The following is a 23,232-nucleotide window of genomic DNA, read 5'->3' as shown; positions in this document are numbered from 1 at the left end:
GGGGGGTTGTGTACCTGAATTTAGAGCATCCCTCTCATGGTCAGAGCCACACTGGTGAGTTGGTGCTTAGCAAGTGCTGAAGAAGCAGGCTTTGGCTTCATTCTGTGGGTACCTCTTGGGTGCACTCGCCAGGCATTTCTACAAAGAAAGAGTCCTTGCTCTCTTGCCTTGAGGAAGTGTCAGGTTAGTGAAGGGTCAGGTTAGTGAAGAAGTCCACGGTCAATCCCATGGCCATCATCCGGTGATGGAAGGAGTCCTAGACTGGAACGTAGGTGGTTCCATGACTTCCATTAACTCCTTCCTCTCCAAATTCACCCCTGCCCTGTCTTACCCTACTCTACCCTACTGTAGAGGCTAATTTATTCTCAGCCTTCAAGTCTCAGTGGGTGTGCTGTTTCTGGAAGGATGCCTCTGCATTACTCCTCAGCCTCTTGAGAATACAGATTAGGTCTTCCATCCTTCAAGGTCACAGTGGCCTATGTCTTCATAGCTCTCATCTAGATGTTGATTATATGTATTTACATGACTCTTTGTTCAACATTCATTTCCCCACACAGATTACAGGCCCCCTAAAAGCAGATACTATTCTATTTAATCTGTTGCAAAATCCCCAGTGTCTGGTAGGTAAGAGGCACTTAAATATTTATTGAATGAGGTTGCTTGGGTGGCACAGTGGACTGAGTGTCTGACTCTTGATTTCAGCTCAAGTCATGATCTCACAACTCGTGAGATCGAGCCCTGTGTCAGGCTCTGCACTGACAGTGCTGAGCCTGCTTGAGATTTTTCTCTCTCCCTCTCTCTTTCTGCCCCTCCCCTGCTCACATGCACATGATCGATCTCTCTCTCTCTCTTTCTCTCTCTCAAAATAAATACATAAACAAATGAATAAATAAATAAATAAATATTTGTTGAATGAATGAGCGATTTTGAACAAATTAGCTCTTGTAGCCTTGGTTTTGTTAATAATAGTCATAATATATTTCTATAATGCTTATCTTATACCATGCCTGTTCTGAGTATTCTATATAATAATTATAATTAATCTTCATAAGAATTACGTGGGAGGGTCCCTATTATTGCCCCCATATTAGACATGAGAAAGCTGAGGCAGAGTGGGTAAGTGACTTGGGTAACTGACCTACCCAAGGTCATACAGCTCGTAAGGGAGGGAGCCCAGGTTTGAGTCAAGGCAGTCTGACTCCAGAGCCCCTGCTTTGGCTCGATGAAATGATCGCAAAGATCTCTTTAGTTTTTGGTGTTTAGGAACTTAGAAGGCACCAGTTGGAATGTTCACCTAGATTCGATTATTTAATCACTGTTTCTCAAATGTCCGTTCTCTGTCTGGGAGCCAGAGATACCATCGTAAACAAAACAAAGATCTCTGCCTTGGTGAAACTTACATTCTGAGGTGGGGGAAGCAGGAGACTAAACAAAGTAAGTAACAGATGTGAAAGGTTGCACCATAAGTGCTCTGGAGTCAGGGAGGAGGCTTGGAGGGTCTTGGGCGTGGTGGTGTAATTTCACATGAGGCGGTCACCTTTCCGTTGGGAAGGTGACATGTAAGTAAAGGTCTTAAGGCAGTGAGCGAAGCAAGCAGGGCATGCAGACGCTTGGGGGCAAAGCATCCCAGGCAGAGAGGTGAGCAGTGCAAAGGCCCTCAGGAAGGATGGGACTGGGTGTGGCAAAGAAACTGCAGAAAACAAGCAAGAGGGAAGGTGGGAAGAGATGAGAGAGAAGGGTAGCAGAAACCAGATCTTGCTGGCTTTGTGTTTGTCTCTGTCACTTCATTCTCATTTTCCGTTTATACGTTGGGTTCATCATTCTGTTATGTGAAGAGAAAGACCCATTCATCTTGCAGCTCCAGAGTTCAGTTCTGAACTGTCCCGTCCCATAGCTGGTCCCCAGAACACTTTTTGAACAAATGTTACATGTGCTACAAGAGCTCCAATCTCACACTTAAACAAACAAAAAAAAATGTTTTGCTGGCTGAAGTTCTCTCTTGCTTTTCAACCTGTCCTTCCAGCAAAATACCTAGCCTGGTGACTGCAAGATGTCTTTTTCTTCTATTTCACGACGTTACGTGCCATTGGAAATTCCCTTCCATTTCAATTACCTCTCTGTTGCAGCCAACACAAAGTGCTGGGAGAACTGTGGTGTTCTTTGGTGAAAAGACTCATAACCATATTTGACATAGATGATGATTTGATAGAATGCCGACCTCCCCCCCCTCACCCCAGGGGATAACACGGTGTTCAGGGCATCTTCGGCAGACGTGGGAAGCATGGGGAGCTCAGGCTTATTTCCCGTGTCTGGTCAATGCAGGGTCTGGGAAAGAGTTCAAGGGACACTTGTAGCTGGAAGAGAGGTGGTTTTACATTTTGACCAAGTCGAAATTGAAACGTAGCAATAGTAATAGTGATGCCATATCCTGATTGATTCAGTGATCGATTGTGTGCTAGGCACCATGTGGACTGATAAGCATGAGACAGGTGCCCACGTTTGAAAAAAACAAGGGAACTGAAGATACCTTCGTAGATTTGCTGCCTCTTCTCTTTGGGTGTCCAAATGATGAGCCTTTCTTTATGCTTTTCCCCTGTCAAATAGAATAACTCAGAAGCAGAAAATCTGGGCTTCAGCCAAACCACTGACTCCCTTCCATGGAACTCAGAAAGGCAGAGCAATCCACAGTGAGGCAGACATGACAGAAGGAAGCCAAATGCAGCCTCATACGTGGGGCTACACCGGAGAGCTTTGGGGTCTGCTTTGTCTTGTAATATGTGCAACGCGCGTCTTTTTTTAAATACTCTGCCTGATTATTAGTGATAATATTCCCCCCAGTGCTAAAAACTGTGAAAGGAAATGAGATCTGAAGCAAATACCCTGACTCCTGGGGCAGGAGAATCCCCATCCACTTACCTGCTGGAAGGAGATCTAAGTCAAGGCTACGAGGAAATCATTATTCAGGTCCTTGCCATCACATATGGTCTGCAACTTGTCTCTTTGGGAGTAATCTTGCTGTTAATACTTCCTTTGCCTGGGCCTCAGTTTCCCTCTACTGAAAAAACACTAAGGATCCCAGTTCTTTCCCAGTGCCTCCTAATCTTTTCACGCTGCTCTTTGATGAAATTAACACCACCAACAGCAATGCGTGGCAGGGTAACTTTGATTTCGGAGACTGGGCGTCACATCTTTGAACCTCCTGCCTCTTGAATGGTCAGCAGGCAGAAAGAGGGCCAGTCAAACAGTCTTCAAAGGAGACAGTATGCCGAGAAAGAGGGAGCGGGGTCTGCAATATGAGAATAGGGGAGGAGCAGGGCAGGGCTGGAGCCCACAGCCGTGTAAGCGAATCCTGGGGCTCGGCACACCTCCCAGCCTTGAAGTCGGCCTGCATTTGGTTCTGCAAAACATCCAGTTTAGCAGATAAAATGATTTTTGACCTAGAGACCAGGACTGACAACTGTGTACGAGCCCCAAACAGAGTCCCTCTGCCTGTTAGCCTGTTTCTCCTCCACACTTAACTCCGCTGCACCCGGAATCTTGCACTGGCGGGTGTGCCCAAGGGACTCCCTGGAACCCTCTGGGGACTCACGTTCCCGCTGTAACCACTCGCCGGCACTCTCCTTAGCCACCAAGCCTGGACTGACAGCCTGCAGACAGGGCTCTGTGTTGTCAGGCGGAGGAGGTGGGTGATAACTCCACTTTATGTACGTCCCTGAGGTTTTGTTATGGGTTCACAGCCAGACAGGTTAGACAGTGGGGACACGCCTTTCAGCACGCTGAATCGCATGCCAATCCAGCATGTGCAATGAGACTTTAGATGTGCTTGCAGATCACAAGTGGGACAGGTCCGATAAGGCCTCAAAAGAAAGACCCTCTCTCCCTACTGTCTGACCCCTGAGCAGTGAACAATAAACGCCACACATTGTCTCCTAGGCTTAGAATCCCAGTGAAAAAGAGAATTAATGGAAGCAACTAGCTAATGTGTGGCCCTCACCCGAGTTGATGAATGGAGGCTGTTTAAGGGCTTTTTACCCCGTGGTACCATTTTGAAAATGAGAAAACAAGGCAGTTGAAAGAGGTTTTGCATTTGCCTCACGGGAATCCCATACACCTGGTTCAAATGCTCAGCCAGCAGCCCTCATAGCCTAATACCGTAAGCTTAGCTAATGCTGCCCTTTTGGCCAAACCAGGGAATGATCCAGACTCCCACAGACTGTTTTTCCCCTGAAGCATTGCCACAAATACCCATTGAAGGCAGGTTAATACGTTACCTACTGTTTCTTTATCATAACATCATCCTCATCATCTATAGCCAATCATTTATTATATATTATAGCTATACTTGGAACTGCCCTGGATGCCTTCAAAGAACATTCCACAGTTTCTGTTCTCTGGGGTCTTAATGTCTCAGAAGAATAGCATTGATGCTTACAGATGCAGAGAGAATGTTACAAATATTGAGTGAACATGGAATAAAAATAGATAAGACAAGATTAAATATATACATTATGCATACCTCCTCCCTTTACCCCTTTTCCCCCCAAGTATTAAGTAGTGGCAGGAGACAGATTTTCTTGGTCCAAGTAGGAATAGTCTTTTTTTTTGAGAGAGAGAGAGAAAGAGAGAGAGAGAGAGAGAGAGAGTGTGTGTGTGTGTGTGAGGGCGGGGGGGAGGCATAGAAGGAGAGAGAGAGAATCTTAAGCAGCCTCCACACCCAGCATAGGCTCAGTGCAGGGACTTGATCTCATGGCCAAGAGATCATGACCTGAGCTGAAATCAAGAGTTAGACGCTCAACCGACTGAGCCACCCCGGTGCCCCGAGAGAAATAGTCTTAAAAAAGATATTTCTAAAAAAAAAAAAAAAAAAAAAATATTTCTTTCCCTGCTGTCAAAAATATATATTTAAAATCATCAGTAGAAAATGATCAGCAGCTGAGCTGAGAAGTGTGGCTATGAAATCCTAAGGAAATGTTATTAAGAATGACCTCTTATTCATAAAAAATTTTGTGACCAGAAGTCTACTATGTTGGTGTTGCTTCAAACCTCATCTCTTTTATCAGCTGTAATATTCCTACGAGTAATCAGTCTGATCAGAGTTGGAAATGCAGTAAATATCAAGGCACAATTTACCCCACAACAGCAAAATATCAAATAATCACAAGTGTGGGGGCCTTTGGCCATAAAAATGCAGACGTTTACCTTGAATGTTCATTTAAACTACCTAGATTTTGTGCCAAATGAAGCTTGAAATGTATCATGTGAAGTACAATGTCCAACTGATAAAAAATAGTCCTGGAAGCTTTGCCTTTGTATTACAAAGGGGTTTCAAAAGGGATGGCCCTCTTAAAGCCAGGCAATTTGCTTTATGCTATCTTCATAAAATCATAGCAAAAGACTTTCAGGGTCTTATAATCCAGCCTCCTTATAATGTTGAAAACCCCTGCTTGAGCATTACCTCTAGGGCAGGCTTGAAATATGCTGCCTACCCAGAGCAGGTCTGTCTTGGGGTCACCTTGGGAAGGATTGGTTCTGGTCCAAGGCGAACCAAGGGATTGTGCTCGTGGTTGGTACCTAAAGCTAATGCAAGCCTACCCAGCAAGGTGCCCAAATAATCCAGTCTCCCCAGGGGAGGTGGCAATACAGCTTGTGATACACTGAATTTTCTTTCTTTTAGGACCATCTTCTGTTTCCAGCCAGTGGCAGCTACTGTTTTGTTGACCTATTAAGGTGACTCCGGAAAGTGTTGGTGGTCCAATGTATCTCATTTTCTTAATTGCCAGCCTCCTGCAGGTACAACCTTCTGAACATGTCATAAATCCAGTAGACTGAATGACTCCAGGAGCTCAGCAAAAAAGGCTACAGTTTTTTTGTTTCCACTGAGACCGGGGTTGTGAGTAGTAATAAACTCAGCGGTCAGGGTCAGAAATGTGATAATAGGGGGAAATGAGAAGAGCGACAGAAAAGAAAGCAAGGCCAGAAGGATGCTCAACTCTCCTTGCTTTGCTGAGTTTTCAAATTCATTAGCAACCTCGACTATTCAGTTCTTCAATTTTAATCTCTAATTAAACACTGCCACAGACTGTATCTGCGGAGGGTGGAATTTAAGTGGCCTCTTCTTAATAATTGTGCAACTATGATCCTTGTATTGTTAACCCCCCAAAAGAAAGAAAAACAAGTCTATTAAAAAAAGACAGGAAGGAAGGGAAAACATGAGTGTGTAAACCTCATACCAAATGGTAATTGTAGAGGGATGTTATTTTCCTTCTTTTTTAAAAAAAATTTTTTAATGTTTTTATTTATTTTTTTTGAAGGGGAAAGAGAGACAGAGCATGAGCGGGGGAGGAGCAGAGATAGAGGGAAGCACAAAATTCGAAGCAGGCTCCAGGCTCCAAGCCATCAGCACAGAACCCAATGCAGGGCTCGAACCCACAAACCGTGAGATCATGACCTGAGCTGAAGCCGGATGCTCAACCCACTGAGCCACCTAGGCACCCCTATTTTCTTTCTAAATATAGCAAAAATGACTACAAGGCTTCCAGCATTTTTCTGTAATAATTTCTTAAATCAAAAGCATATTTGCAGATAAGAAAGTGCTTTACCACAGCTATTCTTTTTCGAGTAATTAGACAAGCAAGAAGCCAACAGGCAGGAGTACAATATGGTGCTGGGTGAATGATGGTACTATTTTTTGCTTATTTCACAAGGTCAAAGAATCCTGTAAGCTTCTTTACAAGATTATTATTATTCAAGTGAAGGAATCGAGTAAATATAGCAAAGACGTTGGATGGTAGCATTTTGGTAACCAGATTTCTGTTTATTTAAAGAAAAGAGAGAGGGAAGTCACATCCACATATCCTCCAAAAGAAATGTGATTAAAACATAGGTTGGAGGAAAACAGAATGCCAGACTGCATCTTTTCCGTGATTGGAACTAGATTTTTCCGTACAGAATATTGGAAGGAAACTGCGTCCTAGCACTTGCCCAGCTTTCTGTCCACTTTCTGACACGCTATATTATCTCCAGTTTTCCCATTCATCTGCCCCAACAGATTGTGGATTCGTAAGGAATCACAGGAATCTTCTGTAGCCACAGGAATCGGCACTTAGCCTGACCACACAGCTGGTACCAAACAAATGTTTGTTTAAAGAATTTGCCACATCAGGGTGGTAGAGTTATGAGTACATTCTTCTGAATTCCCTTTTATAAACTCATTTCACGGGAAATACACACTTTAAAGTGATGAGCAAATCTGCATGATGTAAATGCTGTGTGTGTGTGTGTGTGTACATATTTCAAATAGAATATTCAATGCAAAGAATCAAACTAAGAGTAAGCCGTAATTTTTTAACAAGGGGAAGGAACCCCAATGAAGACACAAAAGTATGTTCCATCCACCCAGGAACTGAGTCTTCTTGTCACTTATCTAGACCCCTCTACACAGTGGGTGTTTCCTTGCTAGTGTCACCCACAACACCTTTAGGTGGACCAGTTGGTTGGCCAACAGAACCCAAAGCCCTCTGCATGTTCTATGATGGTCACACCATCAGAGCAAGGCTCTGTGGGTGTCTCTGTCGGAAGAGTGACACCCAGGATCCAGGATGTGCTTTGTAGGCCCCAGCGTGCTGGGCACTGGGGGGTGTTATTCCTTGCGCTGTGGAAGAAAAGAATGGGGCCACAGAGCCTCCGCTCCACTGCTCACGAGACATTTCATGCTGAGGTGGGGGTGTCCCAGCTGGGGTCACTTTAGCTGTGAACTCTAGGATGGCCTCAGTGCCAGGCAGACTCATTGGTTGTTTCTTTGTTTCAAGAAGGACAACACGTTATTGAACGAGTTTATACTGGGCACCCTCCAGATGCATGTATTTGACTGAGACTGTCAAGTGACAAAAGGACCTTTTCAATCTCTACCCTCCAGAAGTCTACAGTTATGTAGGGGCAATGAATTGAAATTCCAGATCCACGTTTGGGGACTAGTCTTCCTGTTTTCAGCATCATATATGGTGGCTTCAGACACTCAAGTTGGGACTTACATAGGGAGGGCTATGGTTCAGATGATTGGATGGGATATCGAGGGCTTTTAGCCCCATTAAGAGGTTCCCTGCAAGGTCGTGATTGTCCCAAGCCATCCTCCATTCTTTGTGTGGTCGCTATTGTGTTTCATCGCTAATTGAATTGTCCCTGGGCTCCTTCTGACTCTTCACTTTGGCTTCCCAAGAGAATGGGGCTGCATTTGCTGAGACAGGGCAGATTTTCCAGCCTAGCAACTCTCTCCTCTTCAAGAAGCCCCTCCTCCCCAAGGGAAGGGGGATAACTTCTTGCTGCAAGGGTGACAACAGGTCCTTTGTCAGCTCTTCCCACAGAACAGAAAAATGATGAAAGCGGAACACTAGTAAGAATCTGTAACCTGAAGCAGGTCCCGTGTCCTGGCTCTGGTTCCTGGTTCCATATTTTGGTCTTTGCCATTGAGTTCCACGTTGAGTCTCCTCTCTCGTCCTCTTCCTCTCCCAACCTGCCTTCTTTCCCTGTAGCTTCCAAGAAAAAGCAATTACTTGGCTTAACTTGTAACTGTTTTGAAAGCGTCTTTAAATAAGTGCAGTGCATTCCCTCCAACAGAATACTCTGAGAGAGCTCAGCAGCCCTGAAGATATACAATCAATACTTTGCCTGAACCATTGATACCCTTGCCCATCACTTAAATATCATTACAGGAAAGATTTCAACAAGATCACGGCACATTATACTTTAAAGTTTGACTTTAAAGGATGCCTGGGCTTTGCTGAAAGGCATTAGTAATGGAATTCTTTATCTCTGAGCTTAATTTATTCTAAGGAGAATAGGGCCATTATCTTAAATCTATTTTTTTTTTCCAACAGAGAAAACAGGCTTCAGAAGTCCAGCACTTATAAAGAAATCATTGTTTAATTACTTTTCTGTTTAACTCTTTGCAGAAAGAAGGGAATGTGAGCACGTTATTAGAAGACGAATGTGTAGTCCTGGGTTGTCATCAGTAGACTTGTGATGTCTTTTTTTGTCATTTCTGTTCCCATGCATCTCTGCATTTCGCACATCTGAGAACCCTACAGGCAAGACGTTTGGGTAGTTCTGAACCCCAACTGAATCTGCCTCCTCCTTCATCATTGGTGGTGGAGGGATCTTTGGTTTAAGAATGCAGGGATGGGTAACCAAAGGAGTAATGTCCTGGTATTAAGCTACTTGCTACGCACTAGGCACATGAGAACTGTGTGTTTGCACACATGGGAACAGACACGCTTGCGTTTAGCGCCTTGAGTCTGGCAGTGTGTCTCCACCGTGCAAAACAGCTGGTTTGAGGAGCAGAGAAAATGAGGCTGTTCCTTTCACAGAGCACCAACCACCAATCAATCAATACGACTCTTCTCGTAGCTTCCCTCCACCAGCAAATCTGCATAACTGAAGAGTGGTGATAGCTTTGTGGAAGGAGGTTTGTGTTCTGGAAGAGTCTCTGAGAAGCTGTCATGTATCTACAGCTTCTTCCAGGGCCTCTGCTTGCTCACTTTTTCTGGTGTAACATGTAGAACGCAGCCCCTGGGTCTCCATGGCACGTCTTGGGCCAGGTTTGAGGATCACCGGTGAGCTAAAGGATGTATCCAAATGTTGTAGAACAGGAACTGATACTTCACTAGCCCTAGGCTTAATCAGTGTCCCAACTCAGCCCTTTGCTTGTGGCACCTTTCCCTACAGCTGCTTCTAGAACCTCAGCCCTGGGAATCTTCTCATTGGGCATGCCAGTCGGTAAGAATGGCATGGCTTTCCCAAGGTTGGGGTGATCCATCTTTGAGGAAGTTCTGTCTTGCACTGCGTTTTTGCAAATTGGTTAGATGGGAGAGAGAAAAGTAGACACCGTGATATTTCCAGGAACGGGAAGTTTATCAGTGTTCCACAACTGACTTTTTAGCTTCTTCCTTCCCTTTCTCATGGTTTAGTGCCACTTTTTTTTTTCTACTGCTATTATCAGAGATTTTTTTGTTTAGTGGTTACTGGGTCACATTTTCACAAGTGCAAATAACTGATGACCTCCATCTACTTGGCTGTCTTCGTGTCTGTAAGGAGTGACAGGCTATAAAGAATTCAGACAGGGTCCTGTTTTGATCAGCATTTCCAGGTGATCATTATAGCCAAGTCACAAAGTCAATGCACTTCCCAAATTAGAGCCGTATATATAGGAAATCTCCTTTTTACAAGAGTGTAGTGCATCTCTTGGATTTGTTTCCATTCTGGGAGGTCAGTTAGTTTGTAATGGTCTCTAATTGACCTTCTACCTTCCGTTAGCCTTTACTACCTGATAGTCACAGGGAAATCAAGAAAGGGAGAGATTTTCCACCTGCTTTTGAATCCCCTCATTTTATGGCATCGTTACTGATATATATAAGATAAGTAGATGCAGAGAACAGTTGAAAGAGGGAGCCTGGATTGTAACCATCAGAATCACCATTTATGTTGGTATTTACTTTGTGTTCTAAGTTATGTGCTATTTTAAAAATTGAATGTAAGCTGCGAAGACCTGGGGTTAATCATAGTTCTCAGCTTATGGTGTATTCTCACCCACCTAAGAAGAACTCTCTGGTCTAGATTTTTCTACCTTTACCTGTGGTCCTCTTGCCTATATCCCTTCCTCTTCCCGTAGGTAACTTTTCTATGTTTGACATATGTGTATGAATACATGTAAATATACGACTGTCTGCGAAATATGTAGCATTTTCTGTGTGAATGATTTTTCATGTTTATTTATTTTGAGAGAAAGAGAGGGAAAGAGAGAGAGAGAGAGAGAACGAGCACTAGAGGGTCAGAGAGGGAGGAAGAAAGAGAGTCCAAAGCAGGCTCTGCAATCAGCACAGAGCCCAACGTGGGGCTGATCTCATGAACTGTGGCATCATGATCTGAGCTGACATCAAGTCCGACGCTTAACCAACTGAGTCACCCAGGCGCCCCGTGAATGATTCTAATTTATCTAAATGACACTGCACTACATATATAATTCTGTTTCTTCTTCCACCCGACTCTGCTTTTAAGAACCATTCGTATGTGTAGATGTTTACCCGGTTATTGTTTCTAATTGACGTATTCCCGAAGTTTCCCTTATCCGTTCCCCTTTGATGGATCTCTAGGTTGCTTCTAGTTCCGTTCCCCATCCCGTGAACCTCTTTGAGAATTCTGGCATTCGTACCACCGGATGAGATTTCTTCGGATACCAGATTTCATTAAGTAGTGCCTGGTGTATTTTTAGATAATTGAAGTATTTTATTAAATATTATTTTAAATATTATTATTATTAATAGTATTATATTATTAACATTATATTATTAATAAATAATATATGGTTATATTATTATTTTAAATAAATACTATTTTAAATAATAAGATTTTTAAATAATTTGCATCCTCCCCCTTAGTTCGCGGGGGTCCCGATTTCCCTGCATGCTCCCTGGCCCTCGGTATCCCCAACTTGTCTTATTCTTGCTTACCTCATTGGTACGAAGCACCATCTGGCTGTTACTTTCTTTTTCCTCGTTACAACTCAACTATAACCTGGGAATGCCCGACATAAAATGCTCGGCCTCGTAAGGCAACTCTTCGGGCTTCTCAACCTCAGGCCTCATGACGACAGCGCGGATCCTGTAGGACTTTGGCGACTCCACCGTGTCTGAGCGGCTTGGACAACCCGAGCCTCTCCTCCCCCTGCCTGAGCAGAGACAGTTACATGTCCTCCCAGCCCCAGCTGCGACTTGAGGTGTCATAACATCAGTGGCTACGTGCGGACTCACTTGGTTCAACGTTTCTGTCCAAGTAGCCCACGAGTGCCATCTTATCAGAGGATCAATTTTATAGCAGAGGGTCATTAAATTCTTTTTCATGAGAACAAAATAAGCTTCCGCTGCCGCCTGTACCGCTGCTCGTCTGAAACTAGAGAGGAAATCAAAGTGGAAGAGATTTAACCAAATTATCCATCTTCAGAAAATAAGCTCCACTGCAAATGTATTTTTGATGTGGCGTTGTGCGACACAGAGAGGAGAAATAAAAAACACCCTAATGGTCCCGTTATACGCAGGCGGGAGGAGGCTGTGAACTTAACCCCTCTGTGCAAGCAGGGCTTCCCTCTCCATCCTGTCGGCAGGTGCGGGTGGTGGGGAGTTTGCTGGGTGAAGGACAAAGGTCTAAAGCTCAGGATGGACCGAGGGCCCGTTGAGTTGGACGTTCATTTTGTGTCTTTTTCCAGAAGAAGACCACACACGGGGGAGGCTTTTCAGCTTCTGTGAGGGTTTCAGTACCTTAAAGGGAGGTCCATCCTGAACGGTGTGGTCGCCCCTCACATCCCATGACCGGCCTTCTCCCGTGGGATTTCCAGCCCGGGAAGAACGTTCAGCAGCCTCCGTACCCCACCTGGCCGGCCTGCGCCAAATCCCTGCTCTTCCCAGTGGGGCCCGTGCCCAGCAAATCCCTTGTGGCCAGAGGGTTTGTTTTTGTCGTGGCATTGTTTGCGGTCAGTATTCCTGAGATGCGTTTCTTCTGGCAGTAACTTGGGCAGTTGCAAGAGCAGGGCAGCATGTGTGGGGGGAATTGAGCACAGGAAAGGCAACTGAGGCCCCCTTGTCTGCTACTGCTGCTTCGGTGACTTCCTGCTTCCTAGTGTCCTGTGAGTGCAGGGGCTCGGAGGACCAAGAAAAGGAGTCCGCAACATCAGGCAGAAGCCATGGCAATGTTTATGATAGTGTCCACTGCGTGTGTGGTGCAGGATTACATGTGATTGGGCTCAGTAGGGGTGCAAACAGTAAAGAAAACGATGGAGAAAATGTGCTTGGATAAGGCCTAAGGAGGCAAACAGTTGTACAGACGAGACCTACGGTGTCAAAGATCGCCAGGGTGGATGCTGTGGTCACGCTGCCCTGGGGTCCGCGAAGGCACCGGAGCCTCAGCCCGCTCACGCCATCTCCCACCCCTTGGACGGCGGGTGCTGAAGGCCCCACCTTCTCCGTGGTTTCCCGGGGCATCTGTGCCATTATTCCATCCATGGGGAAACCCCTTAGCTCTCCCTCCTGGATTTTGATGGTTTCTCCATCCCAAGTGGACGTAAAAAGTGTGCCCGTTGTGCTTGCGTGAAGGACACAGGTATGTGGCGTGGAGGTAAAGGAGGGCTGTGAAGCCTGCCTCGGAGCCCCGAACCTAATGTGGAGAAGACAGAGAGAAGCCTCCTGACCAGCTCAGGTTGCTCTGAGATGCAGCTCTAACTTGGGGATCGCTTTCCTCCTCGCAGACGCAACAAAGGGGCAGTTCTGCCTTGGATGGTTGGTACAGGGTTAGTTTCTTAGATACCCGACTCCCTCGCAGTGGATTAGAGGGCTCGTCATGTCCCGGAGAATGACTTCTCTGTGATTAATGGAGGCCTTGCCTTTAAAACGGCTGCATTTTCTATTTGCCATAAGCCACGCATGTCTTCGTCAGAGAAAACAAGAATAGAAAAAACTATTTGCAAGATAAGTAAAGAGAAATGTAATCCCTGAGTGGAATGAAGGGTGCTTTGAAATGAATGGGGGATAATCCCTTTGTTGTCTATTACGAATGCACTTTATTTCTACATTATCTGCCTATGAGAGTGTGCCACTCGCTCTAGTGACAAAACCACTGCACTTTCTTCTCTTTGTGTCACATTAAGCGTGCTCTGCAAGTGGTGTTTATTGTCTGGGGCCTGAGGCTGCCTGGCCAATGGGCGCAGCTGGGCCATGCGGCCACTGAGGCTCCTGACAGAATGAGCTCTGTATTGGGCTCAGGACAGCAGTAAAAGGGAGGCTGAGGGCCGTGGAGGCACAAATGTCCGACCCCCACCTGCTCCCGAGGCTGAAGAACCCAGCGCTCTATTCACCCAGGCTTTCAATAACTAAAGAGTCATAACTCAGTCCCTTGCTGCGTCTGAGACCTGGGACTAATCTCCTTGCTTCATGATCTGCCATTCAGTTCCCTTAAAAGGACAGCAGGAAGATTCCAGGGGCTTGTGCGACAACATTGCTTTGGAGGTCCCTTTCTTCCCCCTACCCCCATCTCTTTCCTGGCCTCTCTGCCAGGAACAAGCCGCCCCATGGGAGAATCTCTGTTCCCGGGAGTAACTTTTTGGAAGCTTGCTTTTTCCCAGTGCTGATCTGTTGATTCTCACAGGTTAGAGTTCTACACCGTGCAGATTCCCAGAAAAGATGGAACACGTTACGGATGATCTTTATATCTCACACTCCTGGTGGGTAAAATGACTCCTGCGTTAGTACCCGGCATGCCCAAGAGCTCATGCGATCACTGGTCAGGAAGATATCATAGGGAGGTGATAAGTTATCAGGTCACTGTCTTGTTTAAATGCTGCAGGGCCAAGGACACACGTAGAGGTCTGTGGCGTGGCCGGCAGAGCTCTGTGGCGTGGCCGGCAGAGCTCTGCATGCTCGGACCGCAGCCTGGCCAGCCAGCCTCACCCAGTGCCGCCCTCTTCTTGTTCTTTTAGCTCTTTGCTCTTTTCTGCCCCAGGACTGTCACACATGCTACTGTTCATGTTTGTCTTAGAATCCCGGCTGGTCCCTTACAGCTCAGCTGAAGCAGCCTTACCTCAAGGAGTCCCCTGGACCCCCACTGAGGAGGTCAGGTCATAGCATCCGGTCTTGCATAACGCCTTCATATGATTAAAAGTAAAGTATCAGTTGGGACACCAGCTGCTTGCCATGGTGCCCCCACCGTGGCACGTAATCTCAGGAGACCCGGATCATCGCGTCCCGGGATAGGCACTTAGCGAGGATCTAAAAGAATGAAGACAACCTAGCTTTGTCCGGTTTGCACATCTATCCCTCGATTGATGACTTACTTCACTCCTATCGAAGGAAGACAGGAAGGCTGGTTCTTGCCAGTGTCTCTCAAAACCACGGCATCCTGAGATTACCCCCCGTCCCCCCGACCCCTGCTCCTGACACGACGGTTTGGGCATTTCACCCATGGAAACATGTTTTGTCACGTCTTCCAACTGAAGCTGGGGAGGTTGATGCTCAGGCTGCTCGAACCTCATCATTATCATTGCCACTGTCCCATTATCTACAGCAGTGTCCCAGAAGCCCGCCCAGAACTCTGAGCCACATGTGGGTTGGGGAGAGCCGCTTGTAGAGACTGTTTCGTGGGCTTGTGTTCTGCCTCCCAGGAGCTTACAGTTTAAGAAACAGAAACTGATTCCAGCAAATATATCCTGCACAGGCTGACAGCATAATGGAAACACGGAACTGTGAACGTGAAGGTACTTATAACATACCTGCTTGAATAATATAATCTTTTTCTGATCGGGAAGAGGCAAGTTGAAGTGCATCTGGAGGTGGGAGATGAAGGTTGGCCAGCTAAGGCAGTTGGACAGAGAGGATGTAAAGCTCAAGTCCAAGGAAAAGCAAATGATTTTCTAGCAATAACCCAGATAGCTTGGCCTTAGAGAGGGTCGATCCCACTTCTAGCCCTTCAGGTGGCTGGTTCACTGGCTCCGTTTAAGGCATGAGCTCAGCAACAAATTAAGTAAAGTGTCCCCAATAAATGCTAATAAGCCCCAAGAGGAAACAGGGGCATTCCCATGCATACCAAATATACTCATTAGCATCCCTGCTATTACGAAGTATATCAAAATGACCTTGCAATCATTAGAAGCTTAAAATGCTATGACTTAAGTTTAGAGGGACACATATTACATTGTAAAACCTAATTAGTGTTACCTTTGCTAATTGTCGCCTAGCACTAAGCTGGATAAAATAAATGCATGATAGACGTTCGGGGACTTCAGATATAACCCCATCACCGGTTTTAAAGGAAGTGAAATTCTGGGAGAAGAGCCGTCTGAAAAGATGTTTATCTGAATTGTTGTGAGTGGTTTGAGGGAAATGGGGGAAGCATGTGCAGTCAGTACATTTGTTTGTATGAATCCTAACTGCTGAAATTTTCTCCCGAGAACACTGTTCGTCTTCTATACTTCTTGAATGTGAATGCAGGGATGCCAAACAATAGGGGAAAATTACTGTAACACCAAAACCCGTCCCCAGCATGAAAACAGGTGTGCAGGGATACAGGGAAATTGTATCTCTCAGGCAATTAGAAGATTCCACACTGTCCCGGCACAAACCTGCAGCCAGAACGTCAGGCAGCAGCACTGTGTGTCTAGGAGTGGCTTTGTCCACTAGACGAGCTCTGCTTGAGTCCCTCATTCACCCTTGGGGAGGCTCAGTGAGCTACGCGCACTCACGTGGGAATGTAAGGAAACTCCAAGCCCCTTACCAGCTCAGAGCCCCCGTGGCCATAAGATGCACAAAACTCGAGTCAGGTCATAATGTCTGTTTACGCTGCTACTGCCCCAAAACCAAAAATCATCAAGGGGTTGAACCTCTGACCGCACCCACCCACTAGAAACGCGCTCATGCACACACACACACACACACACACACGCACACGCACACAGCCATGCCTTGCTTCCAGCTGTGCTCAACAATCATAATAAAGTTGTGAAAGGGAAATTATTTTCTCAGGCTTGTCAGGGTTTTTTCCTCCTTAAGAATAAGCAAGCGCTGACTTTGCCAGAAACAAGCCTGTCACCAGTGCCTCTCTCTCGGGGGCCCTCCTGAGTATATCCTAAATGGTACAGATTAAAATCAAGTCATAAAGTTTTACAGCCCGCAGTAGTCGTAAAGCTAGTTTAGAGCTTTGTTTTTATGTTAGGATCTGAGAAGGGCCGGGGGTCCTCTGAGGTCTGTCCACGTCTGCTGGGGCAGGAGGGAAAGAGGGAGGCCAGGCACAGAGCAGGTGTGGCCCCCTTCCACCAAGGCAGGCTCTCTTAGCTACTTTAAGTGTTGAGTTTGCATGTACAGTTTCATTTGGAAAAGCAAATCTCCCCCGGCTAAAAATAGCTAGAAAAATCACCATGAGGCCATTGAAGACCAGGGAGGCAGTGTGGCTTCCCTCGGGTGCACCTGGCCACTGGCATGGCCGGTACCGGAATTCGGGTCTCCTGGATCCAGGTCTCTGTCTCGAGGTTGAGGTTCAAGGCAAGGGAGGAGCACCTCCCTTGTTCCCAAAGCTTGCGATGTCTTAGAATCTATGATTACTGACTTCGGAAAGGACATCAAACTCCAACCTTAACCTTTGCAGATACTCTTAGGCATTCTTCAGTGAGATCCCTTTCACTGGGCTCCCTTTCCCAAGGATAACAGGAACCTCCTTTGGTGAGAGGAGGAATCATATTCTGCCTGCCTCTGCTGCCCCAGCATCGCCTCTCGCACTGCCCCGGCCCTAGAGATAGCAGATCCTGGTAGCCTTTCTTCTTTGACCCAGCTGGTCGGGGCTGGATTTCAGAAGTTAAATTGGCTCAGTGGGACTTCCGGAGTCTGTGCATTTGCCTTGATTATGAGGCCACCTGGCTTCTCTGGGATAGGCTCCTGTCATTTGCTGCCTGCCAGTGCTGTTACCAGCAAGACACCCTAGCAGCTGAAGCAGCCCCTACCACCTGCAGCCCAGGACCCTCGGTACAGGGATGGCAGGATGTTCTCATGGGCAGCCATGACCCAAGACCTCAATAGCCCTGCCCCTTCACCCTCCTCTTCCTCCTCCTCTCTGTCCTTCCTCCCAGCACCCCCCCCCCGTCCTTTATAACAGTTGAAGATTAAAAAAACGGAGCTGCCGATAATTAAAATTAGATCTGTGTTCCACCAATGTATGCAACTCTAGGAAGTCATTATCAGAGTCAGACAGTGATATTTTGATATCCCAGGATCTTTTTGATATAAGGAATAAAGTTCTAAGGCACCAGGAGATAGAGCACCGTGCTACTTCCTGATCACCCTTTATAATTTGCAGTATCTTGGGAAGCTCCTCAGATGTTTCCACTGTGGCTTATGTACACTTCAAACCCATGTGCCGTTAAATGCAGAAGCGAGGTGCTGAATTAATGAAGGCAGCTTCAAAAGCCCACCTCTTTGGCAGGCTGAAGATCTAAGAGCAAACTCAAAGAGGGTGATGGGGCTTTGAAAATTACTAAGCACAAACAATAAACCTCATTAAATGAAGTCAGCAGAGTGGGCTCGGGGCTGTAATCAGGCGAGTGGGGGACAGAAGAGGTGACAGTCAGCTTGACAATTGACTCTGTCGGGGAGCTGGGGTTGGGGGCTGGAAGAAGGGGTTGTGGTTTGGAAAAATCACGTGACCCACCCAGAAGCAGTGCTGAGGGCAGCCGTCGGGAGGAGGCCAGGAGAGCACGGGACACAGGCAGGCCACTGCGGTGACGGACCACCGGGGCCGCCCCCCCGGCAGGAGGGGGAGCCATGGACCGACAAGCAGAGTTGAAACGTGGGGTCGCTGGCTCCTCTTTTATCACCTCAGCCACTTCAGTGACGTGGAAAGAAGGCAGAGCATTTGAGCAGAGCCTACAGAGGCAGAGAGAAGCTGACAGAAACTGCTTGACCATCCACATGAATTCCCTGAAGCCCTTGGCCCACACGTGCAGTCACTCTGTCACACAGAAGCGGAGCAGGGACTTCTCTCACCCTCAAGGTGCCTCTGCACACAACCAGGGAGTAGGAAACTTGGGAACTCAATCACTACTAGACGGGAAGGGTCTTTGTGAGATTCCGTTCACAGCTGCCTGCATGTTGGCCAGTCACAGGGCCAGAGTGGTGTGTGGGTTTCCAGAAGTAGATTGGGGGCCACTGGATAATACCAGAGGAGCCTGGATTAGGACACAGCAGGGGCAGGAAGGAACACTCAGCATTCAGGCACATGCTTTTCCCTCTAGACTCCCCCTGCAGACGAGCTGAGGGCCTTGGCCAAGCAAGGGCTGCCCCCCACCCGGGGATAGGCGCTGCAGACCCTTTTTCTGGCCATCATTGCTATCAGGGCGCCCACCCTGGGTACAAGGCACTCTCTGAAGGCTTCTCAGTGAGGACCCCAGTTGTCTTCCCTGACCCGCTGAGCTCCACGTCATTCTCCTGTTTCCAGCCCAACCCCCTCTAATAATTATATCTCTGTTGTAATTCAAGAATTTAACTATAGAGATTCTACTGACCCTCCCGCCCAGAACAAAAGGACACGGGATCCTCCACCACATAGTTATTTGTGATTGTGGCTGGGGGTTTATGTAAACTAATTGTATTATTCATGACACTGACAATTTATGCAGTGAATGCAATTACAGGCTATGATTGGCTGCCGCAGCTAAAGGCTACAAGTGCCACTTCCTTGGATATGCAAGAAAGAAAGGCAAAGGATATTAGAAAAATAGTCACAGCGATACGTTTTTATACAGTGATTCCCCCCCCCCACCTTCATTGGAAAAAAAAAAAGCTAATTTAATTTCCCGAACACCCTGCAAAAGATATCTAATTATCCACTCTTAAATTGCTCTCATAATTTCTCCAAAGTTCTCTATTGTTTATGTCTCTGTGAGTTCTCCTTGTCTACAAGCAAAGAGGCTGCTGTCTCCGTGCCCAGGTCCCAACACAGCCTGCTCAAGATGACTCTTCCTGATGCTGTGCTCAGAAGTCCTGCTGTAGGTTCTAATGTGTTGGTTCATTAAATCAGGAAATAGCGAAGAGCTAAGACCTGAGCCGGGGCGCCTGGGTGGCTCAGTCGGTGAAGCGTCCAACTTTGGCTGAGGTCATGATCTCACCATTCATGTGTTCGATCTCGCATCGGGCTCTGCGCTGACAGTGTGGAGCCTGCTGGGGATTCTCTCTCTTTCTCTCTCTCTCTGTCTCTCTCTCTCTCTCTCTGCCTCTCCGTACTTGTGCTTTCTCTCTTACTCGAAAATAAATACACATTAGAAGAAAGAAGACGTAAGACCTGAGTCATCATCATCTCCTGTTGTAAGAGGAATAGAAGGAGTTGTCCTTTTTTTTTTAATTTCCTTTTTCTTTTTTCTAAGAGGAAACCTTTCAAAAAACAAGTGGACACCAAATCAGAGCACATTATGGCATCCACACGATGTCATGGTCCTGAGCAGCAGCAGAAAGGAATAAAGTCCAGACACATGCACAACACTGTAGACGAATCTCAAAATAGGCTGAGTGAAAGACACCAGCCAAGAAGGAGTTTCTACTACGTGATTCCATTTACATAAAGTACTGGAAGAAGCAAACTTATTTTTAAAAACAGCAGAAAATTGCTCGTCTGGAGGAGGGCAAAAGGGAGAGATTACAAAGACACTTGAGAGGAGCATCCGGGTGACTCAATCGGTTAGCAGTCCTACTTCGGTTCAGGTCGTGATCTTGCAGTCTGCGAGTTCGAGCCCCGCCTTGGACTCTGTGTTGACAGCTTGGGACCTGGAGCCTGCCTCGGATTCTGCGTCTCCCTTTCTCCTTGCCCCTCCCTTGCTCGTGCTCTGTCTGTCCCTCCTGCGCGCTGTCTCTCTGTAAAAAATAAGCATTAAAAAATTTTAAAAAGAAACAAAGATGTATGAGAAAACTTCCCTATCCTGATGGCAGGAATGGCTTCCTGGTGAACACTCATCAAAACTTCTAAAATTACGCACTTTAAACAACTGCAGTTGACTGTATGCTGACTATACCTCAATAAATCTGTTGAAACAAACACACCCTCAGTTAAGTCTTAGCTCCACCATTGACTAGGTGTGTGACCTTAACTTCTCTGGACAGTAGTTCATTCGCCTGTAAAATCGGAACGCTGAGGCGTACCCCACAGGGGTGTTGGGACCATCAGCACGAGAAAACAATCCAGGTATATATATGCACGCACCAATAAATTCACGAATGGCCTTCATCAGCTTGAATCACTGTGTAAGGGAAAGGATTCAAAGCGATTGCTCTAGGGCCTAGCCTGTTACCTTGCAGAGAGCAGGTACTCTGTCTTTATTTAACTGAACCGAAGGAAGATACCTGATGCATAACACTTAGTAAACGTCGAGTGGCACCACAGAGTCTAAATATTACCTATTCATTGAACTTCTGATAGGGAATCATAGAATCCTGGAATCGTACATCTTAGAATTTGTGGGAGACAAGCAGGGCCCAGGCACCACATCCTAGCTTCGGGTAGATGAGACAGAATGATGTCTAGCACCCAATTCGGAGCCCCTGGCTCTACCTTTACAAAGGATGCTTGATGAAGGAGAGAGTGGCGAATAGGGTGATGGGAACGAAAGTCCTAGAATGTTTGGTGTGCTCTCCTACGCTCTTCTCTACTGTAGGAATTGATCTGTAGAGAGCCTGGTAAGGATCTGCGAAGAGCCCTTTAAATTCACAGCACAGCAAAGTGGAATTGAGGTGGGGGTCGGACTGTGCTCCCTTGCTTCAAAGACTCTTCCAGGCCCCAGAGAGCTCTGAATTGTAAATTGTCTGATGCCAGCCTTTGTGGCTGCTGTCCGGATTAGCAGCCTCAACTCTCAAAATTTTCTCCCCAGCTTCCCGGCAATCAGTTCAGCCCACTTGATCACGCACCTGCCTCATTCCAGCCGGCAGCGCGTGTTTGTTTATGTTGCCCTTTGCACATTCCAAAATAACTTTCACAAACCGATCACGTTTGGTCTTCATCTTGGTTCTGCGGGGTGTATAGAACAGGTCCTCCAGGACTCCTGTTTACGCTTAAAGGAATTGGCGCCCATGTGCCCAAGATGCCTCACTGAACAGAGGCCAGAGAAGAATCAGGTCTCTTCCTTCTAACATCTCTTCCTATACTGTTTCTCCTCACGCCGTCCCCAAGGAGATGAATGACCTCCCCTCTGGCTCGCTGATTCTGAAGGCAATGTTATGCCTATTCCCATTTCTCAGATGTGATGGGGAAAAGTAATGTGACTTACATAGGATCACACAGCGGCTGAGTAGAGATTTAGGTCCCGCCAAATGCCTTCTTCCCCCGTACAAATTTTGTCTGCCGTGTGTCATGATTTCCACCGTGTGTCATTCTGTTGCCTTTCCCCAAGGCTGGGGAAACCTGGGGGTGGTCAGCGCTGGTGGGGAGAAGGGGCTAAGAAATGTAATCCTACTCAGTAGGTCAGCCCAGATCCCTGCCTCTCCCATTTCCTCCCTGCAAAGATGTATGGGCTGTAGAATAACATTCCTCACAAGGTGATGAGGAAAAGAGCAGTGACCCTTTTGACTCCGTGAATTTGGAAAAAGAACAGCATGGAAGCTAAACTTGGGCAGGTAAAAGAATCCTCCTTGGAAACCACACTGACTGTGACCATCATCAGTAACACTCCTTACTCCTTGGCCTCCAATCCCCAAAGCATCTCCCCACCATTCCACTCACAAGACACGCTTGTCTTTTAGTCTTAGAGTGATGAATGCACGCTTGCTCTAATATTCATAGGCTACATTCAAAACTGAACCTGAGCAATTATCAGGAGTTTTGGAAAGTCAGACTCAGATGTTGCAGATGACAAGATACCTCAATTATTCCGAAGCAACCATTTGCAAAGCGCCTTCCATGATTTTGTGCCCGGTGCCCCTTGCATGGATCCCTGCATGCTGCCCACCACCATTGCTCCCTCCCTTTCCCAGATTCTTCTGGGAGGGTAGTCAAGGTGAAGCACTGTGAGACAGGGAGACTGATCTCTAGCTCCTGTGCTAACCTCAGATTTTTACTTTCCTGAGCCCGCTCAGAACCATTCTCCTCTCTTCTGAATGTTGAAGGTTTCTTTTTTTTTCCCCCCCGAGGGGACATTTATAAAACTGATCACCACTGGAATGTGAATTTCCCTGTCAAGGGTGGGACAGAATAAAGAATGTGACCATTATTCTGTGCTCATAAAAGATGCCTCCCTCCAGCTGTTATTCAAAAGACAATCTAAGCCCTCCTGGCACTGGGTCACCCTGCAGACTGGCATTCTCCAGGCAAGGACCGGCCCAATGCTTAGTGCATTGGGACCAAGGTGTCCACCGAATGCAGAGCTTGGCTCTCCAGCCCAACTGTTCAATAATGCTCTAATTAACTACTGCAAACTTCAGAGGGCCCAGCTAACTATAATTGAGAGATCAACAGAGGCGGCATGCAGTCAGACATGCATACTAATCACCGAATTATCCAACACCTGTTTTGGAATGTAGCACTGCAACATGGCTGTGCTTTCAGGCGGGAGACCTTTAGTTTAAGTGAAAAGTTTGTCTTTGGTGAGGAAAGTGAGGCCCACTACTGTCTGATGAACCATACCCTTATGTTGGCACTGGTAGCTGATCGAGTGAGGGCTAAGGGAGTACAGAG

General features: G+C 46.7%; 1 protein-coding gene and 1 long non-coding RNA gene across 3 annotated transcripts in view; both read left to right on the top strand.

Annotated features, from left to right (window-relative positions):
- LOC122231326 overlaps nt 1-6,285 on the top strand; it is a 34,119-nt gene extending 27,834 nt beyond the window's left edge. The window contains exon 3 of the long non-coding RNA XR_006208516.1: nt 5,675-6,285. This is a non-coding gene — a long non-coding RNA (uncharacterized LOC122231326). The remainder of the gene's footprint in view (nt 1-5,674) is intronic.
- The window catches only part of KIRREL3 (kirre like nephrin family adhesion molecule 3), a 546,659-nt gene that overhangs the window by 86,641 nt on the left and 436,786 nt on the right, over nt 1-23,232 (top strand). The window lies entirely within an intron of this gene.

The sequence above is a fragment of the Panthera tigris genome, chromosome D1 (genome assembly GCF_018350195.1).
Source record: "Panthera tigris isolate Pti1 chromosome D1, P.tigris_Pti1_mat1.1, whole genome shotgun sequence".
NCBI classification, from domain to species: domain Eukaryota; kingdom Metazoa; phylum Chordata; class Mammalia; order Carnivora; family Felidae; genus Panthera; species Panthera tigris.
This window is presented reverse-complemented; position numbering and strand designations above follow the sequence as displayed.